The sequence below is a fragment of the Electrona antarctica genome (genome assembly GCF_951216825.1).
Source record: "Electrona antarctica genome assembly, chromosome: 7".
Taxonomy (NCBI): domain Eukaryota; kingdom Metazoa; phylum Chordata; class Actinopteri; order Myctophiformes; family Myctophidae; genus Electrona; species Electrona antarctica.
Genome location: NC_136812.1, coordinates 39,046,971 through 39,059,414, shown reverse-complemented (window position 1 = coordinate 39,059,414; position 12,444 = coordinate 39,046,971).

Genomic DNA, 12,444 nt, shown 5'->3' with positions numbered 1-12,444 from the left:
ACCTTGCTAACTGTTTGGCCGGCCTTTTGGAGAGGCCGGCTATTTGAAGAACCCTCACAACAAACTTGTGCACGTGCCCTAGACTATCAAAGATAAAAAACATTTACATGTTTACATCTGTAGCCTCGCAGTAATATAAACTGCAGGCTTTCTATTCCTGAAAAGTTGCGAAAATGGAAGCCATCGTTCTCACAATAACAAAAATCTAAATATATTTTAAACTTCCTAACGATGATGTCACTGGTGTGGATGGGTTTCTGAACCGTCCACACCCTCTTATAAGACACAGACCAAGTAGGAACATTAGTGAGGAGACCAACTACAGTACAATATATGAAGATAGGTTGAAAAGTGGTGAAGTGGTCCTTTAAAGACGCTACAGTATTCCCTTGAAGCAGATGTTTAGAGTAACCTTTTGATGTTCAGATAAAGTAAATGATCAGTTCAAGATAGATATTTCTTGAACAGACATAAACCGCACATGTTTTCTGTGCTGTGGAATGTCTTTCTTTATTCATCTTCTAAACATGTGTGTGGCTGTGTAAGGGCCTGTCTTGTGACAAACATTGACGCAAGGGCGTCATTCATCCTTGTTCTTCTGATAATGTGAAATATTTTAGATTCAAGACGCCACGCCACTTCTTACAGACCTGGAACAGTAGAACATTTATTGTTATGAGAACAGCGTGCGACTAAGGCTCACCTTATCTATGTGTATAACCATGGTGTGTGACCACTATACTGAATGTTATTCTCCAGTGAGTTCATGTAATAAAAGTCTAATTTAGAAGTCAAGTGTCTCCCCTGACAATAGGACATTCTCGGGGCGCCCGCTGGCCAAGGGGTCAAGGCGCATGCCACATATTGGCTTTGGCCTGTGTGTCGGTGTTCGAGTCCCGTTCGTTCATGACGACCTTTGCCACATGTCTCTTTCCTGTCTATCTTCGCTTGATACTATCAATAAAGGCAGAAAAGCCAAAAACAAATCTTTAAAAACAAAAAACAGGACATTCTCAGGTACGTCGCCAATTTCATGCAAACAGGGAAGATCACCCATTTATCAGCTTTAGTTTTAAATTGCACATTCACATCACATGTAATAAGCTATGTGTACACAGCAAACTCCTGAGTGTCACTTTAACACTCAGACCCTTATAGGGTCCTTTAGTACATAGTTAAAGTGACACTCAGGATTTGAGTGCTGTGTGTATGCGTACGTGTCTTGTTGTGTGTGTGCAGGCTGTATGATGGAAAGGCTTCATTAAGGTCCATCCAAGGAGGATGGTGAAAAACAGAAAGGGAGGCGGGAGAAAGAAGGGAGAAGAGAGACACAAGACAGGGCCGTTTCTCAGTACGAAGAACCGTCCTTGTGACAGTGATGGATGTAAAAGTATACTGCTATGTAGATATACACTCTTACGTTACAAGTAAAGATCCTGTATTAACCCATTCAGGCCTGATGTCGAAAAAAAAAAAAAAAAAGTTTTCTAAATCATGACAATTTTCGGAAAGATTTGAGGCACATTTTAACGATTTTTCAAAAATAGCAGACCTACAAGTTCATAGCGCGCCACTCGGTGGCGCGCTATGAGCTTGTAGATCTGCTATTTTTCAATAGCTAAATTATAACAATGTTTAAAACACCAAAAGGGGTTCCCGCCCCAAAATGGGTTAATGGTTAATGTGGTTAAACGCTAACGTGACATGGATGCGTTCCAGGTCTCAATGGATTAAAAATGTACTTGAGTAATAGTACTATTGGTATCAAATTATACTTACAGTACCAAAAGTAAAAGTACTCATTGTACAGAATGTCCCATTTTCACAAGAAACCAAATGTATAAAAATGCTTTGAAACTAGCAGATCTAGTACAAGCTCACAAATCGCTGCAAGCTTGTAGATCGGCTATTTTCAAATAGCCAAAGTGTAGGGCTGAAGTGATTCATGCATGTTTTGTAATACCAATCAAAATCTACAAAGTAACTTCAGTAGTAACTACAGTTTTTAAATAATTGTAGTGGAGCAAAAAGTACAATGTTGGTCTCTGAGATGTAATGGAGTAGAAGTAAAAGTATTGAAATGTGGAAATACTCCAGTAAAAGTCAAAATTGTACTTAATGAGTAACAGTAATGTAACAGTAATGAGTACATATGGTTAATTACTTTACAGTACTGCCTTGTGAAGAATGTCCTCATAAGTTAACTTGGTGAGATCATTCTCACAAGTTCACAAGACTTCTTTCTAGGAGCCCGGGAAGAGGCTTTTGTGCTGGTTCTGGACAACCGTCATTCCGACGGCTTCAACACCGGGCTCTTCACTCCGTGTGGGGGTGTGGAACGCGTGTGTCAAATTTGAAGTCGGTGGGGCGAATGGTTCTCGAGTTACGTGGATTACAGACATACAGAGATGTGGCGCATAATAGATAGATGTGAATTACAGTAAGTCATTTTAGGCCTTTTATTATAGGCATTTTATCCATAGCATAGATAGGCCTATAATAATGTTATACTATCAGTTGTCATACTATAGTTTTACATGCATTATGTTACTCTACCCTATATGAAAATAAATCTGAAACTTCACATGTGCAGCAGAGCATTGGAATAGACGTCACTGTTATGATTAGGACTGACATTTACTTATCTGCTTGACCCAGTAACTGTGTTGGTTCCCCTCTTATTTAAATAAGCACATACTGATAACCTTGACACTATGGCCTAGATATTGTTTTCCTACATTATGTTGTTTTTCATGTCTCATTATAGTGGTCACGTCATGTGTCCACTATCCACTGTACTGTAGACCTATACTGTACTGTTCTATGTAAACCTTGCTCCAGCAATGCTTTCCAAGTCAAATGATTAGTTGATGTAATAATTGGATATCCTCTGCAGTGCATTTTGGTGGAATTGCTCATCATTATGTGACATTGAATCTCCCATGTGATGTCTACACCCTCTACTGGCTCATTCATTTTGGACACAAATGTGTATACCACATATTACACAAGACAAGATCCTTTACAAAATAAAATAATGGACTGTGCAAAAGATAAAACATAGGCTAGACTATACATCCAAGTAAGAAAACTGAAGTAGGCCTATAAAATAGTATGTTTCAATAGCCTACATAAATGAATCCTAATGTTGTTAAAGTAATGCCATTAGCAGAGCCTATTGATTTCTAAGATTGCCTATATGCTTATCTAATATGATAATCATCTTTTTTGCTCCCACTCTGTGTCTTAGCATATTCCATTGAATCTACTTTAAAATAAAGTGAATGGCAAATCGAGTGGCAAAGTGAGTAGCAAAGTGAGTTTAACATTGTTTAATGTCATTTAATACTATCAGATAGGACTGTTCTGTGTGGATGTATGGGCTGTCAAGGCCAGAAAGTAGTATTTTGCCACTCAGTAGGCGTTCTCACATGTAACTTCCAGGTATGATGATGATGTCACGCGCATACCCTCTATATTAGGCCCTCATGCCAGCCTTAGCCAAGCCGCCTAAAGTCTTTACTATAGCCAAACAAAGGATGTCACTTAAAAGTGATTTTGGGTGACCTGACCCTTTAAGCTCACTTGAAAATAAATTGCAAAATTATGCCTTGAGATCATCACCCAACCCAATCATCACCCACATAATTAACCTCTCCATCAAACAGGGACAGGTCCCTCAAGATTTCAAACTTGCCAAAGTAACCCCCCTGCACAAGAAAGGAAGCAAATTAGACCCCGGCAACTACCACCCTATTTCTCTTCTTAGCTCCATCTCGAAAGTGAACAAGAATATGAACAAGTTGAAAAGTATCTTGCCACAAAAAAATTAATACCGGCATACGAATTCCAATCTGGCTTCAGAACATCCCACTCTACCGACACATGCCCCCTCTATTTGAGAAACCACATCAAACATGAGGTGGATGCAGGCAAATACTGCGGCATGGTCATGCTGGACCTCCAAAAGGCCTAGTCACCGTGAACCACTCCATACTAACAAGCTAAACGCAATTGGTTTTGATAGCACATCAGTAAGCTGGATGCAATCCTACCTGAAGGGGAGAGAACAGATGGTGGAGGTGAACGGAACACGAATCGAAATACGTCTACGAGAGTCTAAATCTTAGGCTAGGTCTGGTCCACAAGATTAGTTATACATTACACCACCAAGATACCCATGCACCTGTCTAAATACTTCCTTAAAGGTGTATTCAGTGATTTCACTTAATTAAAATATCACTTTTTTGTGTGTGTGTGTGTGTGTGTGTGTGTGTGTGTGTGTGTGTGTGTGTGTGTGTGTGTGTGTGTGTGTGTGTGTGTGTGTGTGTGTGTGTGTGTGTGTGTGTGTGTGCATGACCATATAAGGAGTTCCTCCCTGTCCCCAGTGAACCTGCAAACGTATGTATTACTGTAATTTACTGCAAACTAATAATAAATACTACAATCAATCACTGAAAGATCGAAGCACCTGGAAGAAGCACATGGAACTTGGAACTGCGGTGTCTAGTTATCCATTTTAAAGTTCTGGCAGAAAACAACGTGTTGTGGGTTGTGGGTTGTGGGCTATTTGGCCAAATATTTCCACTTCTTCTCTGCCTCCAGGGAGCTGACTCGCGTCGCGTCCAGACATCAGGTCAGGTCATTCATATTAATTGCCTCCTCGCCGCAGCAGTGCGCACCAACCGCACCTGTCTATCAATGTCAACGACTCTCTCCCAAAATCACAATACTACATTATTTGCGGAAATTGCGGTCAGCTATACGTACCGTCGTTGGTCTAAAAAAATACGGGAGAACTGTTCCAACAAGACATTTTCCAACTCCAATTCATAAAACTCCCCTTCAGTTGGAACCATGCAAGCAGTAAGTAAACTACCTCTGTAGTGTTGTTTTCAGTTCCGTCAGCAGATGGCGCCAGATGACCTATACTGTATTATTAGGCTACATGTACAAGTATTGTACATGTATTGTACAAGTATTGTACATGTACAAGTATTGTACAAGTATTGTACATGTAGGGGGCCAGTTTCGAATTGCAGCCGTCCGTAGGTGCCCTTTGAGAGCGGTTTTGAAGGAGTCAAGGGATTTGCATGTCTTAATGACTGTTGGTAGGGCGTTCCACATTTTGGTGGCATAGGAGCGAAAATAATTTAGTTCCTTGTTTGTGCCGAATCTGGGTTGTACATGGTTCGTTGCACTTCCTCTGGTGTTGTGGGTGTGGACTTCGTTAACATTAAGGAAGTATCTAGGTACATGGGTATCTTGGTGGTGTATCGAATCTTGTGGACCAGACCCATTGCAAGATGCTGTACTCTGTCGTCGACCCTAAGCCATTCCAGCCTGTCAAAGTGGGCAGGGGTGAGGTGGGTAACATTAAACAGACAGACAGACCTTTGTTGACCTTTATTGGGAAATTCAGTCAATTCAAAGGGCTTTATTGGCATGATAAAACATATGTTTACATTGCTTGCCAAAGCAGAAAGCGCAATACAACAATACAGCAATACAGCAATACAATCAAAACAAAAATGATGTACATTTGAAAGTCAGAATCTTCAATAGATCAATTTCTATGTACTAAGATCACTTGATGCAGGTATAGTGCACAATCTTTAGGGTGGTTGTGTTCCATTTGATATCCTCCTATCACAGCAACTCACAAATCTTGCTGCTGTGTTTCAGTCATGTTCCCCACTTGTAATACCTAACCTTTTCATATGGCCTTGTAGCCTATGTCAACTTTTTGGCAATACAACATGCATTTGTGCAAATATAAATGTACTTTCTACTGTAAATCTATAGTGCAACATAATTTGACACTGAAGGCGTCAATGCACCTATGCCCGGGCCTTTACAAAACGCATACTGCGGCGGTATGGCATAATTGACCAATACTCTGTTCAGTCAGCTGTCATTCAATTATTGGCCTATTCTAAATCAGATTAGAGTTGTATAGCATTTGGGGAGCGGGACCGTACCTATATGTTCCCCATGTTCATATGTTCCCCACTTACCCCTGCAAAAAAGGTTCTGTGTTCCCCGCTTACAACAATAACTCTAAACCCTAAGTTAGGGACAGTTAGGGTTAGGGTCCCTAAACCCTAAGGGTGGGGAACATAGAATCTGGGGAACATAGGGATGACCCCCTGGGGGCTACATCCGGTAAATTTGAATAATATCACCATGTCAGACTAACGGTTTCAGAGAACTTTCCTCTGCAGAATTGGTGCATTCTCCGCATACCCGCGGTCAGAGAGATACAGATTGTATCTCTCTGACCGCGGGTGTGTGGAGAACGCACCAATTCTGCAGAGGATGCACCCAATCTCTGTGTGTTTGAGGGAGTGTATATGCATTGGCTTCCCTGATTGTCCAACCTGACCCATCTGCTTCACAGATTGGTAAAGCTTTGTGTCATGTTTACGGGGCATGTATTCTTGACTACATCGTTCCCATGGCCCATGACTGCCGGCTGGCGACCGAAGGGATTTCTCCTTGCGTAATAATACAGTATACAAGGTCAAGGAGACAGCTGCAGCCTGTGATTGTTGATGCACCTATAGTAAATCCTCTTAGCAGACCTTGTATTGAACTGCACTTTTCCTATGCTTTTTTTTGCTAACTGTTAATAGTATTATATACTGTTAAAGTATTCAATCAATCAATCAATCAATCAATCAATCAAAACATGACATTGACATCATGATATGGTGGAGACACCATGTCATGTCAATACACTGACAATACATAATAAGTTATGGTAATAATTAAACAAGTCATCTATCCTAGTTTTATCACATCGGTGCTCTGATTTATCAGGGTCAAACAAGAAGGACCATGGAAAGCTGTAGCTGGCTCAGAACAGAGCAGCTCGGATTACCCTTCAATGCACATCAAGGTCAAATGTAAATGATATGCATGTCAAGCTCTCCTGGGTGAAAGTCAGAGAAAGTCAAAGAGGCTGACTCCTTGTCTTTTTTTTGAATACATATTAATGTACAGCCATATCCTACCGGTTTGTATAATAAGCCAACACTCACACTCAGCTCTAGTAACATGCATGCATAATAGAACTGGCAATGCTACCTGAGGCCAGGTCACTAATATCCCATAGCCCCTAAAGCAAATGCAATAATGCATCATTATTGCATTGTTGTTTGATCGGGGGGGAGGGGCAGAACACCACCAGCAATCAGCAATCAAACACAAATGTTTGGTCAAACCATGTGACTCCCATTGGAAAAGCATTCCAAAAGCAGGCCCATAGTGAACTCTGTAATCAAGGCAGACATTTTACCATTAAATGCCCAATATAAGTCTTATAATAACAATTAGCCTTCAAATAGTCACAGAGTGATTATAAATCCCATTCAGGAGGGCACTGCATGAGGTGGTGGTGGTGGTGGTGGCAGTGGTAGGGGATATGGGAGTCATGTGGTTTTGGGGACAGAGAGGGGCTTCAGTCTTTGCAATCAGCTTTAAATGGAACAGTTCTGTGCTTGTGTGATTGTCAAGTGGGCCCTTGATAAGGGCACTTTCTCCCTACATTGCACTGATTGGGGTTTGCGCGTGTCCCCGTCACCCCCGATGCAATCAGGCTACCATTTTCAATGCAGTGATTTCCACCCCAACCCTTCGGCTTCCACCCTAACCCTTCAGCAATCCCCCCACCCCCCTTCCCACACACACACACGCGCACACACACACACGCACACACACACGCACACGCACACGCACACGCACACACACACACACACACACACACACACACACACACACATACACACATACACATATACATACACACACACACACACACACACACACACACACACACACACACACACACACACTTCCACTAACACTTACCTCTTAAAATTCAATGAGTGCCCATTTACAGTGAGGAGAAAAGGTCATGCCAAACTAGTTTCAATTGTAAACCACGCCGATTTGGACTGATTTCAACGAAGTAAATAAGTAGTTGCCGCCCAAGGAAAGCAAAGGTGGAAGTAGCAAATTAGGGGATTTTCATGGAAAATTAGGGCCATTTGTCCACTGTCAAATATTCTACCAAAGCAGGGTTTTTTTTAGGGGCGCCAGCCCCTCCTATGCCCAGCATGTCTGTGTGTACCACGGAATGTGATGATTTGATTGGCTGAGCACGGAATGTGATGTATGATGATGTATGATAAAAGCGCCCCTCACTTCACACAAGTGTGATTTTTTTCTTCTATACTGTATTTGCCTGCAGATGAAACATGATGATACATTTTCTAAATAAAACATTTTTAAAACACCTATTATGGAGATAATGTACAATATCAACCTGTTTGATTTACAACAGCACACTGCCTTTATAGCTGGAGATGTCAGAAACAATAGGCTACTGCCAAACATGTTCACAGTCTCACTCACTATTGCAGTACCCAGAGTGTCGCAGTCCCACCCCCTTTCATGACGAGGCCCAGGAAATAATTCCCCATGCATTTTTCCCATAGACATTTTAAAAAGTATTTATTTAAAGATCTGTAAGCCTCGAACAAAGCCAACTCGGATCGTGACAAATCCTGACAACAAACACAATATTTTGGGCCGAACAAATAATTACAAAGAAGAAAAGCAACAAAAAAAGTGTTGCCTGCCCTTTTTTTCTTCTTTCTAATTATTTGTTCGGCCCAAAAAATTGTGTTTGTTGTCATGATTTGTCACGATCCCGAGTTGGCTTTGTTCGAGGCTTACAGATCTTTAAATAAATACCTTTTGAAATGTCTATGGGAAAAATGCATGGGGAATTATTCCCGGGGCTGTTGTCGTCATGAAAGGGGGTGGGACTGCGACGCTAGTCTATTAGGTAGTGACAAGTTGGGGAAAAAGGTCCCATTACTTCACCCCTTGGGCGCAACGGGTGTGAGAATGCGTAACTAATATGCAACTGACAATTTCTTCTTCTCTTCGTGGTTATATGTTTCTATAATTTCTTTACACAGTCCTTTGCATTATTCTTGAACTCAGCGAAATCTTTTAAGTTGCAGACAAGGCAGTACATCGTATGCTCCTCTTCTCCACATTCACAGATGGTTGGGCTGGCTTTGTATAGCCCCATCTGGCCATAGCAGCTTTTGATCGCCCCATTCCTGGCGGTTGAATGTGTTCCACTGGACCCATGACGCTTCTGAGCCAAAACGAAGGTCTTCAGAAGGTGGGATTCCCATGCCAATAGGAAGGCGGTCATTCTGAAGCTTTTTTGTCCATAGCTGGAGTATGGTTTCTTCCTGAGATGTTGTTATGGGCTGGACATGGCTAAGGAAGCTTCTCCTTGACCTCAGTCGTTGGGCCGGGGTTCACAAAGGTGGCAGCGTTCATCACTGGTATTGTAATCTCTACCCGGCTGTCGGGTTCCTGTCTCACATCTGCAGGGGCAATGCCAATGAGGAGGTGTAGATTGTTCAAGTTGGTATAGGCTTCAAGTGGCAGCCATACTAGTGACAATACCTAGGTATGATACATTACACAAACAATGGTATACTACTAGGAGATTACAGTATAGGCGACTTAAAGCCAAAATAAAATATTTCATAGCATTCCAGCATAAAACACATCCACGCAAGGGGAACACATGAAGCAAGGAAGCTGCAGGACAAGTTTGTAAGTCTGTTGATAGAGGAGGCACTTCGTTCCTTTTGCTTATCTCTGTTGTTTTTGTCTCGTCTTCGTCACGCGATGCATTTAAAAACTCATGGGTACCTTAAAACTGACATCAATGAAGATGGAAACAAAATAACTGGACTTTCTATTTCTTGCATCTTCCTAGCCATATCATATCCTCTAAAGATATTTGATCTGTACAGATTAACCACTTAAACTAATAATTTGTTGACCAGGGCCCACAGGACAGGATTTGATATCCTCTTTTTACCCTCTTCACAAAATCTCTTTGTCAAAAATAGCCGATCTATACAAGCTCACAGTGTGCCGCAACGTGTTGTGGGCTTGTAGATCTGGTATGTTCACCTAATTCTGACAAAATGAATGTTCTCCGTAGGACATGCTCAGAATAGGGATGCTATAGGGTTCATGTTGTTACGTGTCTTAAGTCAGAAGACTTAAGTCTTCTGAGAAAGAAGGATAGAAAGCCAGAGATAGATGGAGGGGATAACATGCTTCATAGATTCTGCTCTATTGGATCACAATCTTAATGACCATGACATCATTTGCCTGATATAGCCTACTGTAATGAGCAACACAGTCACTTTTTGGGACACTGGCGTTTGCTACATGAAGACCTCCCTCCAAGAGTCCACGGGTAATATGAACCCCAAGAACTCCTGGAGGTGTGGTTGCCTCACATGCTGTTATGCTGCACATCAAACGTCTGCGCTACAGTGTGCAATGCTTCAGATGAGTCATCTGATAAGGGCCATTCATCTCCACAAGGTGGAACAGGACACATGGTGATGGAGGCACGCTATAGCTGCTTTGTCCACAGTGCAGCGGAACTCTGAGATTGGGCTGCGATACGAACCCATGGCTCATGCCAGTGCAAGTCTGACTGCTATCCCCTGGTATATCTGCAATGAAACACACCAAGATAGCAGAGGAATAGATGTGTGTGTGTGTGTGTGTGTGTGTGTGTGTGTGTGCGTGCGTGCGTGCGTGCGTGCGTGCGTGCGTGCGTGCGTGCGTGCGTGCGTGGACCAACACTGGACTAGACTAAACTACAGGTAGAAATAACTTGTCTTCCCTCTGATGAACACTGTTAACATTTCTATATATTTTCAAGAATGTTGCACTGTTGGGGATATTGTTACCTGGCTACACTAAAGCCTGCAGAAAACAGTCCTACCTGTCTATCTGGTTTCCTAACTGTATAAAGGCCTGTTTACGATTGGGGGTCCTCCATTTTCAATAAATCCTGCATCAGTGGAAACAATTAAGCCAATTATCTTAAAACAAACCAAAGTGCAGAATGGCCTTCGCATTGGGAGTAAATGGCCACGCACCCCTCCTAAGTACAGTTTTAGACCGTGTGAGGGGCGCCGTCTCAAGCGAACTTGAGCCACGAGAGACACCACCGAGCGGTGTCATTCAAAACTCTATACGGCTTGTGCAAGGAGGTGCTGTGATTGGCCAGTAGCCACTTTGAGTGGCAGTCGTGGCAAATGCTCTCGCCAGAACATGATTTACTATTCTCTGCCTATCGGGTCGCAACTCGAACGGCCCTGAGTCGTCTCAATTGAACTTCGAACGCAATGTTCAACACGGCAACTTGCTTGCTTTAGCTCGCTCGGTGGTGTCTCGCGTGGCTCAAGTTCGCTTGACGGGGCGAGAGGCACTTCCGCATTGGCCACAGAAGCAGGGCGTGGTTATAAGCACAAGCCTGTATAGAGTTTAGAATGTCGCCATCGAGCGGGAGTTGCCGTGTCGAACGTTGCGAAGTTTGCCGACTCAGCCCCGTTCGAGTTTCGACCAGATATATGGAATAGTAAATCATGTTCTGGTGAGAGCGTTTTCCCCATGCCACTCAAAGTGACTACTGGACAATCACAGTGCATCCTTATACGCGAAAGCCATTCCACATGCACTCGCCACTGCGCACTGCCAATGCCATGCATAGCCATAGCTGCATCAGAGGTCACAAAAACACTTCGGTTCTGGGTAAAAAAATTTAAATAAAGAATTTATGATTAATAATAAGTATAATAAGAATAGCTCAAATAAGTAGGCCTACATATACCCAAAGCCTTTTTATATGCATGGGAAAGGAAAGGAACCAGTTGTATAGGCTGCCGCTAAAGGGAAAAAAATAAATTGTTATTATTGAATAATCGTAATTAAAGCACAATGGCCCAACTGTTCTAATTTAATAATTCATAAATAGCCTACACACAATGGCCTGACCATCACAGTGTTACATTATTGTTATTGCAGACAAACTATAGTCTATTATGTACGAACACCAACTAGGCTATTAATACTTTTCTTTTGATTATAGTTTGGAGGAACTACTAAGTCTCAAAAACGACATCTCACAGCTTTTGGATGTAGACAAGAGTTTTGCTTACTTCATTTTTTTTAACCTTTATGATTATGTAAACAAATACAAGTGATGGAATTGTCTAGAGACCATGCACGCATGTACACACACACACACACACACACACACACACACACACACACACACACACACACACACACACACACACACACACACACACACACACACACACAGATCGATGCCTGCGCAAACACGCGCGCACACGCACTTTTTCCTTCCTCAGTAACCACACCCTTCCCCTTTATCTATCAGTTTTACAAAATAGCTTGATGGTTCAACAGGTCTTTTTTAACAAAAAAGTCACTTACGTTTTCTATATCATGCAATATATTTTGTATTTATTTATTTTTAATATATTTATTTGATTTATTTCAAGTCTGATGGAT